The sequence below is a fragment of the Pieris brassicae genome, chromosome Z (assembly GCF_905147105.1).
Source record: "Pieris brassicae chromosome Z, ilPieBrab1.1, whole genome shotgun sequence".
In the NCBI taxonomy this organism is placed as follows: domain Eukaryota; kingdom Metazoa; phylum Arthropoda; class Insecta; order Lepidoptera; family Pieridae; genus Pieris; species Pieris brassicae.
The window spans coordinates 12,790,727-12,806,019 of NC_059680.1; positions in this window are offsets into that span (position 1 = coordinate 12,790,727).

Genomic DNA, 15,293 nt, shown 5'->3' on the forward strand with positions numbered 1-15,293 from the left:
AAAATTTTACATTTCAGCTTAGTATTAATTATATAGAATAAAAAAAAATTATTTATTTAATTTAGAATATTTAGGGATTAATAATTATGAAATTAAACTATATTTTTATCTTCTAGGTACTCATTAACACTATCATAACATTTACGTATAAGAAGTTTTTTTAGTTTGTTTGTAAATATATGTATCTTTTTTTCATTTCTTAGCGTCTCAGGTTTATTATAAATTTTGATTGACATGACTAGTGGGCTAGATGCATGTATTTGTAATCGGGAAGATGGTAGGTTTAGGCGTTTTTTGTGTCGAAGTGTGTATCTTGTCTGTATGTCTTCGCGTGTGGTGTCAAATTCTTAGTGTGTATGGGCTAAATTTATAGATTTCTAATATGTATAATGAGGGTAGAGTGATAATGTTTAGTTTTATGAAATGTGGTTTGCAGCTGTCTGTTTGTTCTATGATCTATGATGAACTTTGATCTATGATCTATGATCTGAATGAACTTTTTTTGAGTTGTGAATAGTGCTGGTGCGTCGGTGCTATTCCCCCACATTATTACACCGTAGTTTATCCATGCATGCGCATAGGCGTAGTAGGTGGTTAGAGCGGTTTTCAGGTCCGTAGTCTTTTTAATATCCCGGAAAGCATATAAAAATTTTGATAGTTTTGATTTTATTTTTAGTATGTGTGATTTCCAGTTTATGTTTGTGTCTATTGTTATACCTAGTAATGAAAATTCGTTAACTTGTTCTATTATGTGGTTGTTAAAAGAGAAATTTGAGAAAGTGGTTTTTTTTTGACGGGGGTGGAATGCTGTTGGTTTGGTTTTTTCAAAATTGATATCAAGATTGTGTGCATTCATCCAGGTTATTGTTTTAGTTAGAATATTATTGAGTGTAGAGTGTATGTTTGTGATATCATGACAGGGGGTTATAATCGAACTATCATGAGCGAATAAAACACATGGACCAGGTCCTTCTATGGTTTTTGGAAGGTCGTTTATATAAATGAAAAAAAAAGGCACCCAATAACGCTTCCTTGTGGTATTGAGGCTTTTATTGTTTTACTATCAGAGCGGTAATTTTGAAGGATTTTTTTTTCATTACTATAGAATTCTATTTCTACTAATTGTTTTCTGTTTTCAAGATAGGACTTGAACCATTCGTTAGTTTTTCGCGGATACCTATCCCATAGAGTTTATTTAACAATATTTCATATTGTACCTTGTCGTAGGCCTTAGTCATGTCTAGCATTATATATATGATTAATGAAAATAATATATATATATTATTTTCATTAATCATATTGTTGTGTATTCAAGTATTAATTTAAACGAAAACAATGTGATTTTTCAAATTTATAGACACAAATAGGCGATGCGTCAAACAGACACTCCTTATAAGTTTATAAGTACCTACAAGGCTAAAATTTTTGAGATCAGGATGTACGTGAAAAACCTATAGTTAATGTACAACGGAATATTCTTTAGTTAATCCAGGTTTGTAATGTCTCAAACTGAAAATAATTTAAGATCTTAAGCGGACGTACACAATATAATTTCAACTATAGAATTAATTGTGTTTTGCATTCATTATCACTTGGCACATTTTTTTAAGAAGATTTAAAACTACTTACTTTAAAGAGATTTATCAATTTTGTATGTATTTCATGTAATTATGACAACTGTTGAAGGAAGCTTGGAATATTGAATAGAACCTTCAAAATATATACAAAAAGTTTATTAATTGCTCGTTTATTGCGTTTCTGTAGCGAACGACATCTAAACGATGGTTCATAACTTTGAGGGCTGAGGCCTTTGTAAAATTCAATTTTACAAAGTCTACCCTATCATATGCAGTTTCCAATTAGGGTGTTACGGGTAGGGATACCTATTATTTGACATAAACTCATTAAAACAAACTTGCTTCATTCCTGTGAGTGAACATTTTGTTTGAAAATTGTGAATACCTATCTGATACAGATTAAATATGTTGCGCTCGTTTCAAAGGTATCAACGGAATGAGTTAATAAACAAACTTTTCCAACGACCAGACGACTCTCTATATTGACGTAGCTTTAATTTTTGACAGGTCTATCTTATCAGGGATCATTACGGGTGGTACTGGCTACTAGAAGGTAGTATTGCTAGATTTCATTTTCGTTGACTATCAATAAACATTAAACAATACTGAAATATTAATTATTTGCCTTCAATGTCTCCTTTGAACAATGAATGGCACTTGAAGTTTAATATTATAATAAGTTACTAATAACTACATCACAATCGTAATGCGAGTTAATCCAGTTAAATATAAAGGTCACCTTACACTGGGAACGTAAACTGTCACCAGAGTAAACTTTATATTATTGGATTATGTAAAATTTCCCTAACTACGTTTCCATGTATACGTAATTGACGAAGACAATAACGGTGTAACGCGTCTCATTACTTAGCACATTATGTAGCACTCGTGCTTAGATTTAAAAAGAACTGATAACTGATGCCCTTTCCATTCATTTCTGCCCTTAACTCGCTTAATAAAATTATTCGTTAAATGATCGACGAGCTTAATGCTTATTTGACGTTCATTTGTGCTGATAAATGAATACGTCCGCCATATTTACGTGGCGCTATTATCTCTGTGATGGTTGGCGTTTTTCGATCGGTCATCTATAATTCCTTAGTATGCACCACTATGTTAATCAGTTACCAGATTATCCTCTAAAAGCTTCAGCTTCATTTCATATTAATTTATTTATTAGTTGGTCGTTCTTTGGTTTGCATCTTTAATTTTGGAAACCAAAAAATAGCAAAGATTAAACAATAGATTATATTATTATTCCGTATTATCCGTTCTACCGCTTGGAGACCGTGGCGAGCATTTCCATAAACCACACCGGTCAGAGTACAACAGCTCCTTAGCAATGCTGATTTTGGTCAAAATTTAACAATTTTGATACGAAATTCGCTGCTTAAAAAACATAGTCATAAGAATAACTAGAGATTCGACTTCGCCGAACTTGTCTGCATAATCGAGGGAGACGAAATTCAATATTGGCGTAACTCGGAACATAATAACATTTCTGATATTAGAACGAAGTCTTTACAGTTGCAGTACCTTTTACACCTGATTAATAAATGGAACGGAGAGAATTAGCAGTTAGCTGGGGGCATCAGTGATCTCAGAAACTTCAGCAAAAGTACACTAATCAAGTATCATTATCCTGGAAGCCAAACGAAACTTTACATTTTTGTTGCAAAAAGAATTATGGAACATAATTTACTTTATCTACAATCTTTGTTTTCTTCTCGTAATTGCAATCCTAATATCTGGCAATTAAAAAGCCAAAAAACCAATTTTAAAATAAATTTATCTTTTACCAATATATGTAGTTACGATATAAGTAACGTAGGTATATACAGTAATACTATAACGAACATAAATAAATATAACAAAAAACAATAACTTAACATATAACCTTAAAATATATTATTAAAAGATTCCAAATACTTATTCTTTAACCGAGATAGCTGCCAGCTCTACGGTCTCCTGTGATGTTGACTAACCATTTTGCTATGTCCTTAAAACACGTATAGAGCTAGGTCTCCACGGACCAAGGGTCTAGCTTTTTCAGCCGCTTCACAAGCCGCACCAGCTCTGTTGTTGGTTCCATGTACATGGGAAGGGGCCAGCGTGCCTGGACAGGTTAAATATAAAATTATATTTATTCAAGAAATTTAGTGGTTTTCTAAGTTTATTTAGTTATAATAGGAGAATGTTGATAAGTTTTTAGGAGTCAAGATGCGGCTCATCAGGATAGTAAATAGGAATGTTGTATTTAATAGCATATGTGTAGCACCCCCGTGAACATCTTTAACGTGACGCCGCCGCATCTTTGGAAAAACTTGTAAAGGCGAATGGTTGGCCATGGAATATTGCCAAAACGTTGCATCATTTGTCAACGCCACTCATCCTCCGTCCCATTGAATGTTATAACCAGCGGGGACGTCGGCAGTAATCGACCGTTTCATTCACAATATCTAACTGCCAATCCCAACGTTTGTCTACATTACTCGAGGATGTTATTACTTGTTCTAAAAACATTTCAGTGGATGTGTTCATTATCTTATGGGTGGATCACGCTTAATGTTATGCAAAGTAATCCCGTCACATGTAATAATAGTACAATATAACACGAGTTATGTCAATAAACAGTAATAAAACAATTCCACAAAAAGCAATTACTACCAAATCCTCCATTACACGTGTACATGTCCACGTTAACATAAGCTCGCTTGGCCTTCGACGAGAGTTCGGCCCTTTGTTCGTGTCAGCCAATCGTTTCATCTAGACATACTGTCAGTATCATTGTTAACGGGTTGTAATAAGCCTTTGTCCATTACATGATCAAATATAAAGTGACAAATTAAAATATTAATCACTGGAGATTTTTATACAGGTGGGAGAATTCAGCTAGCATAATATCAATTGCATTGTATCAGTTGATTCTAGTTACGAAGCCTGAGAGATAATATCATCTTAGAAGATCGTAAATGCATTGATTAATGTTCAAATTAACCAATAACAATGACTTTCACGATGTCGTTCGATACAATTCATTAAGTATGCGTAATGGCGAGGCTAACATCCGTCGGTATCGCGTAGACAGTTTGTAAATTTGGGTCAGTAAATGATAGGATTACCCATCCCCAACGCTCGGATGGGGCCTGTCTGAAAGCCTGTGCAAACTAAGTCATTCATTTAAATATTAAATAATTTAAATTAATAACTGTTTTCATTTTGAAATCGTAGAAGGCTGACCATCAAACGTTAATTTACAATACTTTTTTCCCCAATCTAATATATCTGAGGTTTTACAACAGCCCACATCTTATATATATTCTTAATATATATAAATCTCCTGTCACGATGTTTGTCCGCGATGGACTCCTAAACCGATTTTAAATTAAATTGGCACACCGTGAGCAGTCTGGTCCAACTTAAGAGAAGCTTAGATCTTTAATTATAGTCGCAATTTTATTTTATTGCATAATTATTGGTCTATAATTAATTGACAGTCACTATTATCTGCTAACTCCAAAAGATTCTAACAGATGGCGATACTTTTCAACTGGATTGAGTAAGTAATCAATAGATGGCACTGCTATGGTAAGCCGACAAACGTGTCATATAAGCTACAATTCAATATCAAGATTACCACGTGTTATTGAGGCTAAAGTATAAATTAAATTTATTTTGTAGTAAACGAAATACCGTGAAATTCAATTATTTCCACTTTTCTACTCATCGAAGTGTAAATCAAATTCAAATTATAGTGACTATAATACAGTGAAATTATTCTTTCGTGTCACGGTATTAAGGCTAACTAAAACCATATTAAGGAGAAACGAAGTTCGCGGGGGCAGCTAGTACTATATATAATAGTCCAGTGTTACGGGTCAAAAACAATTGATACAACAGGGAATCATGGTCAACATGGATATTGTTTGTGTGATCTTGTTACATCGTTACTGTTTCTCTTTTTTGCATGATCTGCCAGCATGCATGATCTTTGGCCAGAAGTTTATATTTTATGACAAATTAAATGGTCTTGCATTGAATATTTGGTTTGTTAAGTGAGTTTTGTTTTTGTTAGTTTTCTAGCTTTTAAAGCATTTTCCATACTCTAAGATACGAAAATAAAAAACCTATGATGAACATTTTTATGTTTGTTTTCTAATCGTGTTTGTAGCCATACAGTTTTCAATCAAATTAAAGCCTCCAGACAACCTTTCATAATTATGTGGGGTCTCGACTAACTCAATAACCTCGACATGATGGAAGCAAAGTTAATTTAAAAGGCCCTACCAGCTATAATATTGGGTTTATAACGCGGTGTTTCCACTAATGAACGCATTTGTTTTTTTTGTAAGTGAAGTCTCGGAACACTCCATGCCGGCAAACATCTACGTCTGGTTCACTGCAACATCTTAATTTTTCTTAAAAGTCAAGTACGAGTAATATCGTTTTTAATGTAAATATTTTTTTGCGCGAGTACTATTTGATACTAGAGAGTACTATTGATGAACTGTGGATATTATTAGGAATTTCAGAAACTCCATGGAAATACCAATCATTTATTTTTTATTTTGGCATAAACCTACAAAATTAACAATTAAAGAAAAGTATACGTAACCGTGATAGTTCGATGGAATCGAGATAATTGCCGCTGCTGGCTATAAATGAATGTTAATCTCTCAGTGTTTGCTTTATAATTTTAAACCGCGTTTCAGCTGAAGTATTGACAATACGGACAATTTTGTTTCGTTAGTTTACATTGCGTTACGTTCAGTAATTTCACATTATTAATCACCTTCGCTAAGTAATTCTTCTATTCTAATACTGAATAACTTTAAGTTTTTTATACAACTAAAAATTCGTCTAAGTTAAATGTTTAACTGTAAAATCGTGTTTTCCTAAGACAATAACTAAGAAATGAAATAATTTCGACCAATTTGGGTTGTTTTGCTTTTCAATTGAGGTAGGTTGTTAGCCTGGCTTGTAATGTTGTGTTTTGTAATTCCTTTAATGTAAATATACAAGACAATATATGTATCAACCGTTTTATAAAGAAAGAACATCATATAAATTCTTCTAAACACTTCCTCGTTTATTAAGAAAATAACTTATTGCGTACGAAAACGTGTAACGTCTTTATTATTAAATTAATCACTTTTAGAGATTAATGAAAAACGATTTGATCGAAGCGCGCTATTTGCTTCTATTATATTATTGTTTTGGGAAATGAATGGAGCCTTAATAATTCATTCAACAGACCATTTCGACGGTTGCATTTAATCGTTACACTCTTTAATACATTGTCACAATACATTCGGTTGTTTTGCCGTCGGTTCAAATATTCAAACAATCACTGAAATTACTTTTGAGTTTTGTATTGCTAACCATAAGTTCTGATTAGAATTATTAAATTAAATATATAACGTATGATGAAAAGGCTGAGTGACGTAGAGCAGCAGATGCACAATGCATTATCCTGTGGTAATTACGTAAAGTAGTAGTAAAGAAGCTTTCCATTTGCATGTGAATAAACGAGGTGTGGTTAAAGAGCACAGATTCATTAACATGACGTTCAAGATAAAGTTTTAGTTACGATTCAATAATTTTTTGGGGTTTGCCTTCTAACTTTTTCAAGCATATTTAACTATTTTCACTAACAAACGGAATTCAGCGTGGGCGGACAAGATGGCCGATGTCTATGATCAGGTGCTTAGTATTATTTGTTAAATTAATATTATTTAGAGTATCTCCCGTTGTATGACTGAATGAATGTCTGAAGTAATTATTATATATAAGTTAATACTTGGCTTATAAAAAAAGTGTAACCTAATGAATTCAGATGACTACGATACAATTTCATCGATATAAAAGTTTAAAAACAATGTTTAGATGTGGTTCCGTTGGAAGACGTTTATAGGTAAGGTGCCGCTGACGACTGCCGACGTGTTGTACGCAAAACCTAAAATATAAGATAACGCTTTGTGGCAGCGCTCATGCAATGTGATTGGTGCACCATTTAATTAGGTCATTGTCAGACAATGTTGCTAGCCTAGCGAAAGCTATTTGTGGATGATAAAACGGCAATATCTTCGGCATTATAACATTCATGTCTAATCTAAGCGTTACAAGCAATAACTTTTAATGCAACTGCATCAGCGTACGAAAGTCTTGTATATATATATAGCATGATATTAACTTTTGATTATCATTTTAACCTTATGTATGTATGTTTCATTCGTGTAAGTAAGAAGTAATTTTATGATTTACAAGATCAGTAAAAACTACGCTGCTACGCCGCTCATTTAGCTATTTTCTTTTCCAGGGCTCCACAAAACGGAAGTTATGAGGTTTGGGTTTATTTATATTTATTGTACGTGGATAACAATGAATGTTTAGAACGGGCCAGTTGCTAAGAATAACTTTTTTGAATTCAAATTTTAGAACGCTTTGGTAACATAATGATTTTGCATTTTTTTGTGAATTGGCGGCAAATCTAAAACTCTTGTTACACGTGAAAATGAACCTAACGCGAATTTTCGGTCAATGAGTTATGATGTGACTTTCGTTGTGAGCTTACTCAAAAACAAAGCTATGATAGGCTGCGATTAGTATTTCTTAATGAAGCCCCATCTTGAGCCACTATTTATGTCCTCCTTCCACTGCGAGCGGAACGGATCCATTACGGACTCCGCTATACTCATAACGATGACTTTCATACATGTGCTTCCACCAAAGCGGAGATGGCATGTATGAAAATCATCGTAACGAGTGTAGCGGAGTCCGTAATAAGCCCGTTCCGCGCGCAGTGGAAGGAGGGCATTAGAACTGGTTTAACTAGTTTAAGCGTGGGCGTAGCAATCTCATCATTGAGAGAGCTACGCGAGAGGGACGTCCTTTAACAGCAACTACTAAAGATAACATCAATGCTGTACGATACTGCATGATAGAGGAAGATAAGAGAGTGCAGCAGATACGAGCAAGCCTAGCCTAGGTATGAGTCAAGTTCAAAAAATATTACACGAACATTTAGGCGTCAGGAAGCTTTGTACAAGATGGATTCCCCATACTTTAACCGGCGACCAGAAACACTTAACACTCGTCGCCAAAAGTTAGATAACTTCAACGGCGGTGACTCAAATGCTATAATTGACATCGTCACAGGTGATGAAAGCTGGATATATTGCTACGACCCCGAAACCAAAAGACAATCAGGTCAGTGGGTGTTTCCTTTCGAGGTTCGGCCAACTAAGGTAAAAAAAGGAAGAAGTCAAGGAAAAATTAAGATTGCCTCATTCTTCGGTCGGAAAGGTCATTTCGCGACAATTGTGCTAGCCAATGCTGCAGACTGGTATGTCAATCACTGTTTGCCTGTTGTCTTTGGGAAAATTCGACAGCAGCACCCTCGAAGCAGAATCCTCCTACACCACGACAAAGCACGCACTCATAGCCTTGAATATTTGACTATGGCAGGTGTCTAGCTGCTAAATAACCAAGGCTGGTCAATAACTCTGGACCACTGCTGCTTCGCGACAACGCTGGACCACACACCGTACAACAGACTGGTAGCAAATTAGAGGAGCTTCAAATGGTATGTCTAAGACATCCACCGTACTCCCCGAACCTTCGCTTCGGATAACAATTTAATTTTTATTTGTATAACTTCTTGCAAGGTAAAAAAACTTACTCTGATAGGGGCAGTCGAAACCGCCTTCAAAGATTTTATTGATGATTGGTTTTTTAGGTAAAGGGATAAATAAACTATAAGATGGCCTAAGTTTATTTGTTATTTGAATATATACCATAGATAGCAATGGTATATATATTCTACCTATTTAAAAAACTGAACCATTTGTTCCTCCCACACAAAAAGCATTTCAATTCAATTCAAAATTATTAAATCAATTTCAATTGATTTAACTATCTGTTGCCACCGGTTTCTGTCAATGGAGAATGGCCACGTGATCTTTTACCTTCTGTGTTACCAGCAGGCATATGGTAGACAGGCGAGTGCGTATGCGGAATTGGGCAGGATCGATAAAAAAAATATATTGTATTACATCAAAATATACAGGGGATGAAAAATAAAGAATTAGAAATCGAACAATTCTTGAATAGTCAAAAAATAGACTTTTTGTGCATAACATAGCACTGGCTAAAAAATGTGAAGTTTTGTTTAGTAACCACAGGGTTGGTAGTGTGTTTTGCAGAGAAAATGCAATTCATGGTGGCTCATTAATAAAAAACTTAAATGCAAAGAAAAAAAGGATGTTATCAGCCTCTCTGTAGAACTAACTATTGAAATTTCCTGTGTGGAACTGGAGCAATTCATTGTTGTATGTCTATATTAACCTCCATCAGCTCCAGTCCAGTCCTCCAGTCTATAATAATGTTGAAAATGTATTAGAGGAGATATTGTGTAAATTACTAAGGGTAAAAAAGGGCTAATTGTGTGCGGGGACTTCAATGTCAATTTACTTTGTCATTCTACTTCAAGTATACGCATACTTAGTCTTTTTCGTTCATACAATTTAATAAATCAATTTCATTCACTCACAAGAATTACAGCCAGCACTGCAACTATATATAATATAGTGACATAGCCCCTTTGAATGTTTGTATTTTCGATAGATTTAAATCTGATCACACTGATCAATGGTTTGAATTCTAATTAAGGCAACAAAAAACTATTTTATAAACATTTCAGGTGACCTTTTGGCCAGATTTAGGGAAGCATTGATGTATTGATGACATTTCTGTGTGACAGCTCATCCCCTAATACAGTACTTTTTTTTGTATTATCTATTGATGAATTCAAGAAAGTATTTACTTACTCAAAAGACTTTATTGATCTCTGAGAAAACAAGTTTCTGTGACTGGGCAAATGAGCAGTTACACATAACAAGGTTAAAATTATACGAAATGTATGATGAAAAGCAATACAACACTAGTGTGGAATTTTGGGAATATGTTAGGTTGTATTCAAATAATTTAAAAAAAGATACCAAAATTGGAAAGTCAGAAATTAATAAAATCTGACCCAGAGGTAGCTTCTATTTTTGAAGAGTTTTTTTACAAATGTACCATCAAATATGACCAAGACCCTGGAATCTTCACCTGCTGCTGCGATCTCATTACTAGAAAAATGTGTACCTAAATGTAATATTAAATTTTAGTTTAAACATATAACGTGTAATGATATCGTTAAAACTTTTAAGCTTATCAATTTTGAAAAATAAAGCTATATGAGGTATGCATTCATCTTAAATTCCGTTAGTGATGTAATAAGCTCTGAATTGCAATTTTTAACAGATGTATCGATTGTGAAGTCTCCGGACGAAATGAAATTAAGTAAGATTACACCAATGTTCAAGGCGGGTAGAGAGTCTGATCCGTCAAACTTCAGACCTGTTTCGGTGCTCCCCGCATTGAGCAAAGTTTTTGAAAAGATAATGCTAGACCAACTTTCTTTACATTTTAATAAAAATAAACTCTTACATAATAAACAGTATGGTTTTACTAAAGTTTGCTCCACAATCGATGCCGATGTGAACTTGATTTTGAACATATTTAACGCCTGGGAAGAATCATATGATGGAGTCAGCGTCTTTTGTGACCTGTCAAAGGCCTTTGACTGTGTTCATTCTGATATAGGGGTGGGGAAGCTTCAACACTATGGCGTTGATGGCAAAGGTTCCAGTCTGATGAATACATATTTAAAGAGAAGGATCCTAAGAGTGTATGTCAATGGAGTCACCTCTCCGGGTTCGCAGGTGTCAATCGGCGTCCCCCAAGGCTCGATTCTCGGGCCTTTCTTATTTCTGATTTACACAAACGACCTCTCATTCTTTGTGAACGAAGCTCATGAGATGGTATTGTTTGCTGATGACACTTGTATTTTTAGGGTAGTTTTACTTTAGGTTGTTTTGGTTTAGGTTAATTGCTTTAAGTTGGTTGGTCCTTATTTGGTTAAAATAAAACTTCCTAATAATTCGTTGAGAAGAGGTGAAGATGGAATGTGGAATGTCTTTAATTTTTAAAAACTGTAGATTTATATACAAAAATTATCCTACCTGGCCACTAGTGGTAACATGTGGTACCAAGATGCGAAGGGTGCGTAGACAATAAAATCGAGGCGCGGCAAAAAGTTGTCCTAACGGTAACGCAATTAACTGTTCTTTTCAGAACGAATTATTGTTTCATGACGACACGTACTAATCACCTACAGGATTCCCCCTCTAGCGAAGCGTACCGCCAGGCGTATAACGCGGCCTCGGCGAGTTGTTCTTGTAGGTATTGAGGTGTTCCCAGTGTCTTGTTGTTTCAGGTTGTTGTCATTTTGATGTTTCAGGCTATTTGATGGTTCATGTAGTTCGCTCGCACTTGATGTGTTTTGCTTGTTGCAGGTACTCGTTGTTGTATCAGTAGGCACATCTTGCTCGGTGATAGTGTAGGCAGGTTTGAGTCTGTCGATAGAGATATTCATTTCACGGTTAGGTAACTGCAGCGTGAATATCTTACTGTCTCGTTTCAGCACGCGATAGGGTCCGTCGTAAGGTGCTTGTAATGGCTTCTTTACGGCGTCTATGCGTACGAATACGTATTCACATGTTTGCAGGTCGCGGTGAACGAATATGGGTTTTGTGTTGCTGTGTGGTTGACTCGGCATTGGTTGCAGGTTACGTATTGCGTCGCGCAGCTGATCGATGTAGCCAGAGTCCATGATGACGTCATTGCGGGTCGTTGATAAGAAATCACCGGGTAAGCGTATGTTGCATCCGTAGGTAAGTTGGGCGGCGCTTACGCCGGTGTCACTTCGCATAGCGGCGCGTAATCCGAGTAGGACGGTTGGTAGCTCGTTGATCCAGCTTCTTGCGGTCTGTAGTCTTGCTTTTAATGCGGCTTTAAGGACACGGTGCCATCGTTCGATGATACCGTTACACTGTGCGTGGTATGAAGTTGTACGCGTTTTTTCGATTCCTAGTAAGCGAGAAAGAGATGCAAATACTCTGCTTTCAAATTGGCGTCCTTGGTCCGTTGTTATTGTTACAGGACAACCGAAACGGGAAATCCAACCTTCGTATACCGCTTTGGCGACGTCTTCAGCTGATATTTCGCATAATGGGTATGCTTCGGGCCATCTTGTTGCTCTGTCGATCATTGTCACGAGGTATCGATGACCGCTGGCCGCGGTAGGTAGCGGACCAACGATATCGATGTGAACGTGTTCGAATCGTTCGGTTGGTGAAAAAATTGATAATTGACTTGATGTGTGGCGTTGTATTTTGGCGCGCTGACACCTTAGGCATACTTTTGCCCACTTGCCGACGTCTGCGTTCATTGAGGGCCAAAAGTAACGTTGCGTAATTAATTTTCTCGTAGTCTTGATTCCAGGGTGGCTAACGTTATGTACTGCGTTGAATGCGGTACGTCGGTATTCTTCTGGTAGGTACGGACGTAACTGTGAGGTTGAAGTTTCGCAGTGTAATTTGATATTTGAGACGGGCAGGTTGACTTTCTTGAAACATAAGTTGCTCTGTAGACTGAGTGCTTTAATGGTATCGCTATCGCGTTCTTGAGCTTCTGCAAGTAAATTGTAGTCAATCGGCGATGGACAGGTGATTGCTTCGACACGTGATAATGCATCTGCGGCTGCATTTTGAGATCCACTGACGTGTCGTATATCAGTGGTAAATTCGCTGATATAAAGTAGCTGTCGGGTGCGTCTCGGTGATTCGCTGTTGGTATTTGTTTTTGTGTAAGCGAAAGTTAGCGGCTTGTGGTCGGTGAATATTATTATTTCTCGTCCCTCGAACATTTTGCGGAAATGTTTGACAGCCATGTAGATGGCGAGTAGCTCTCGATCGTAGGTACTGTAGCGCGTTTGTGCGTCGGTGAATTTCTTCGAGAAATAGCCGAGTGGTTGCCATGAGTTGTTGATAAATTGGTTGAGTGCGGCACCAGCTGTTTTGTCGCTAGCGTCGTTGAATATAGCAAGTGTCGCCTGGTGAGACGGATGAGCAAGTAAAGCGGCGTTTTTTATGCTCTCTTTACATGCTTCATAAGCTTGCGTTGATTCAGTGGTCCAGTCGATCTTAGTTTTGTCACGCTTCTTGACGTTGTGCAGGTAGGTATTTAACGGCGCTTGAATGGTGGCGGCATCTTTGATATTTTCACGGTAAAAGTTTATCATACCGAGAAAACGTCGTAGTTCTTCTACGGTTTGTGGTTTTGGAAAATCTGTAATAGCTTGTACCTTCTCTTGGGGTGGCTGTATTCCTTCCGCTGTGACTTGGTGACCGAGGAATTTCACAGTTGGCTGGCCGAAAACACATTTTGATGGGTTGATGGTGATGCCGTATTCTTCTAGTCGCTGTAATACGATGCGTAGATGTTTTCGGTGCTCTTCCTCGTCGATTGATGCTATGAGTAGATCATCAACGAAAGGAAATACGAAGTCGAGTTCGCGCAGTACTTCGTGAATAAAGCGTTGGAAAGTCTGTCCGGCGTTCTTTAGACCAGGACACATGCGCGGAAACTCGAAAAGACCAAAAGGTGTGATGATGGCGGTTTTCTCCACATCTTGCTCGCTGACTGGCAGTTGTTGGTACGCGCGATTGAGGTCGAGTGTGGAGAAAATTTTCTTCCCTGCGAGTTGGTATGTGAAGTCACGTATGCGTGGTATGGGATACCGATCGGGCTTGGTTATGGCGTTGAGCCTTCGGTAATCGCCACACACGCGTAGGTCTCCATTCTTCTTTGGCACGACGTGAAGAGGTGATGCCCAAGGGCTTTTGCTTGGTCTGCATAACCCTTGATCGATCATGTTTTGGAATTCTTTCCTGACCATTTCGTAACGATGCGGTGCAATGGGGCGTGGCTTGCAGTGAAGGGGCGGTCCATTTGTTTCAATGAAGTGTTCAACGGAATGTTTGGGACTAAGCTTCATTGAAGTGATTCTGGTTGTGCCTGGGAAATCTGCTAGTATGCTGTGGAAATTTTGCTCAATGTCAATACTACGAACTGTAGGTATGTCTGCAGTACTGAGTTGAGCGTTTGTTACCAGTTTTGTTTTCCCGTCGATCAGTCTTCTGTTTTTTACGTCGACAATGAGGTGGTGGTGCTGCAAGAAATCTGCTCCCAGGATTGCCTTAGACACATCTGCTACGACGAATTTCCATGTGTATGGTCTTCGGAGGTTAAGATCGAGTTGGAGTGACTTCTCTCCGTATGTTGGAATGACCGTGTTGTTGGCGGCGTAGAGTTGAAATGGCAGTGGTTTTTCACGTGAGCCTTTTGCCTTTGGTAGCACGGAGATATTGGCTCCTGTGTCGACCAAAAAGGTAAGTTTCGTTACCCTGTCGGTAACGAAAAGGCGGTGTGATGATTCGGTAACGCCGGTTCCCGCCGCGGCCAGCGTTACTTTTAGTTTTCCGACTGATTTATGGGCTTGAAACTGCATGGTGGTGCGCATTTCTTCGCGTCCATACCATAGCGATGATGGTAAAAGCAGTACGGCATTGGAGATTTTTTCCGGCTTCGATCTTCCATCTGTGACTCTCGTCGGTTTTCGTTGCGCTTTGTTGATGCGTTCCGCGAGCGTGATTGTGAATGTGAATGGTGGCGAGAACGACTGTTGCGGTAGTTGTCGCGAGGTTGTGCTCGTAGCTCGGCAACTTCCAAAGACAACCTTCTTATTTCACCGATGAGGGTGTCGATGGT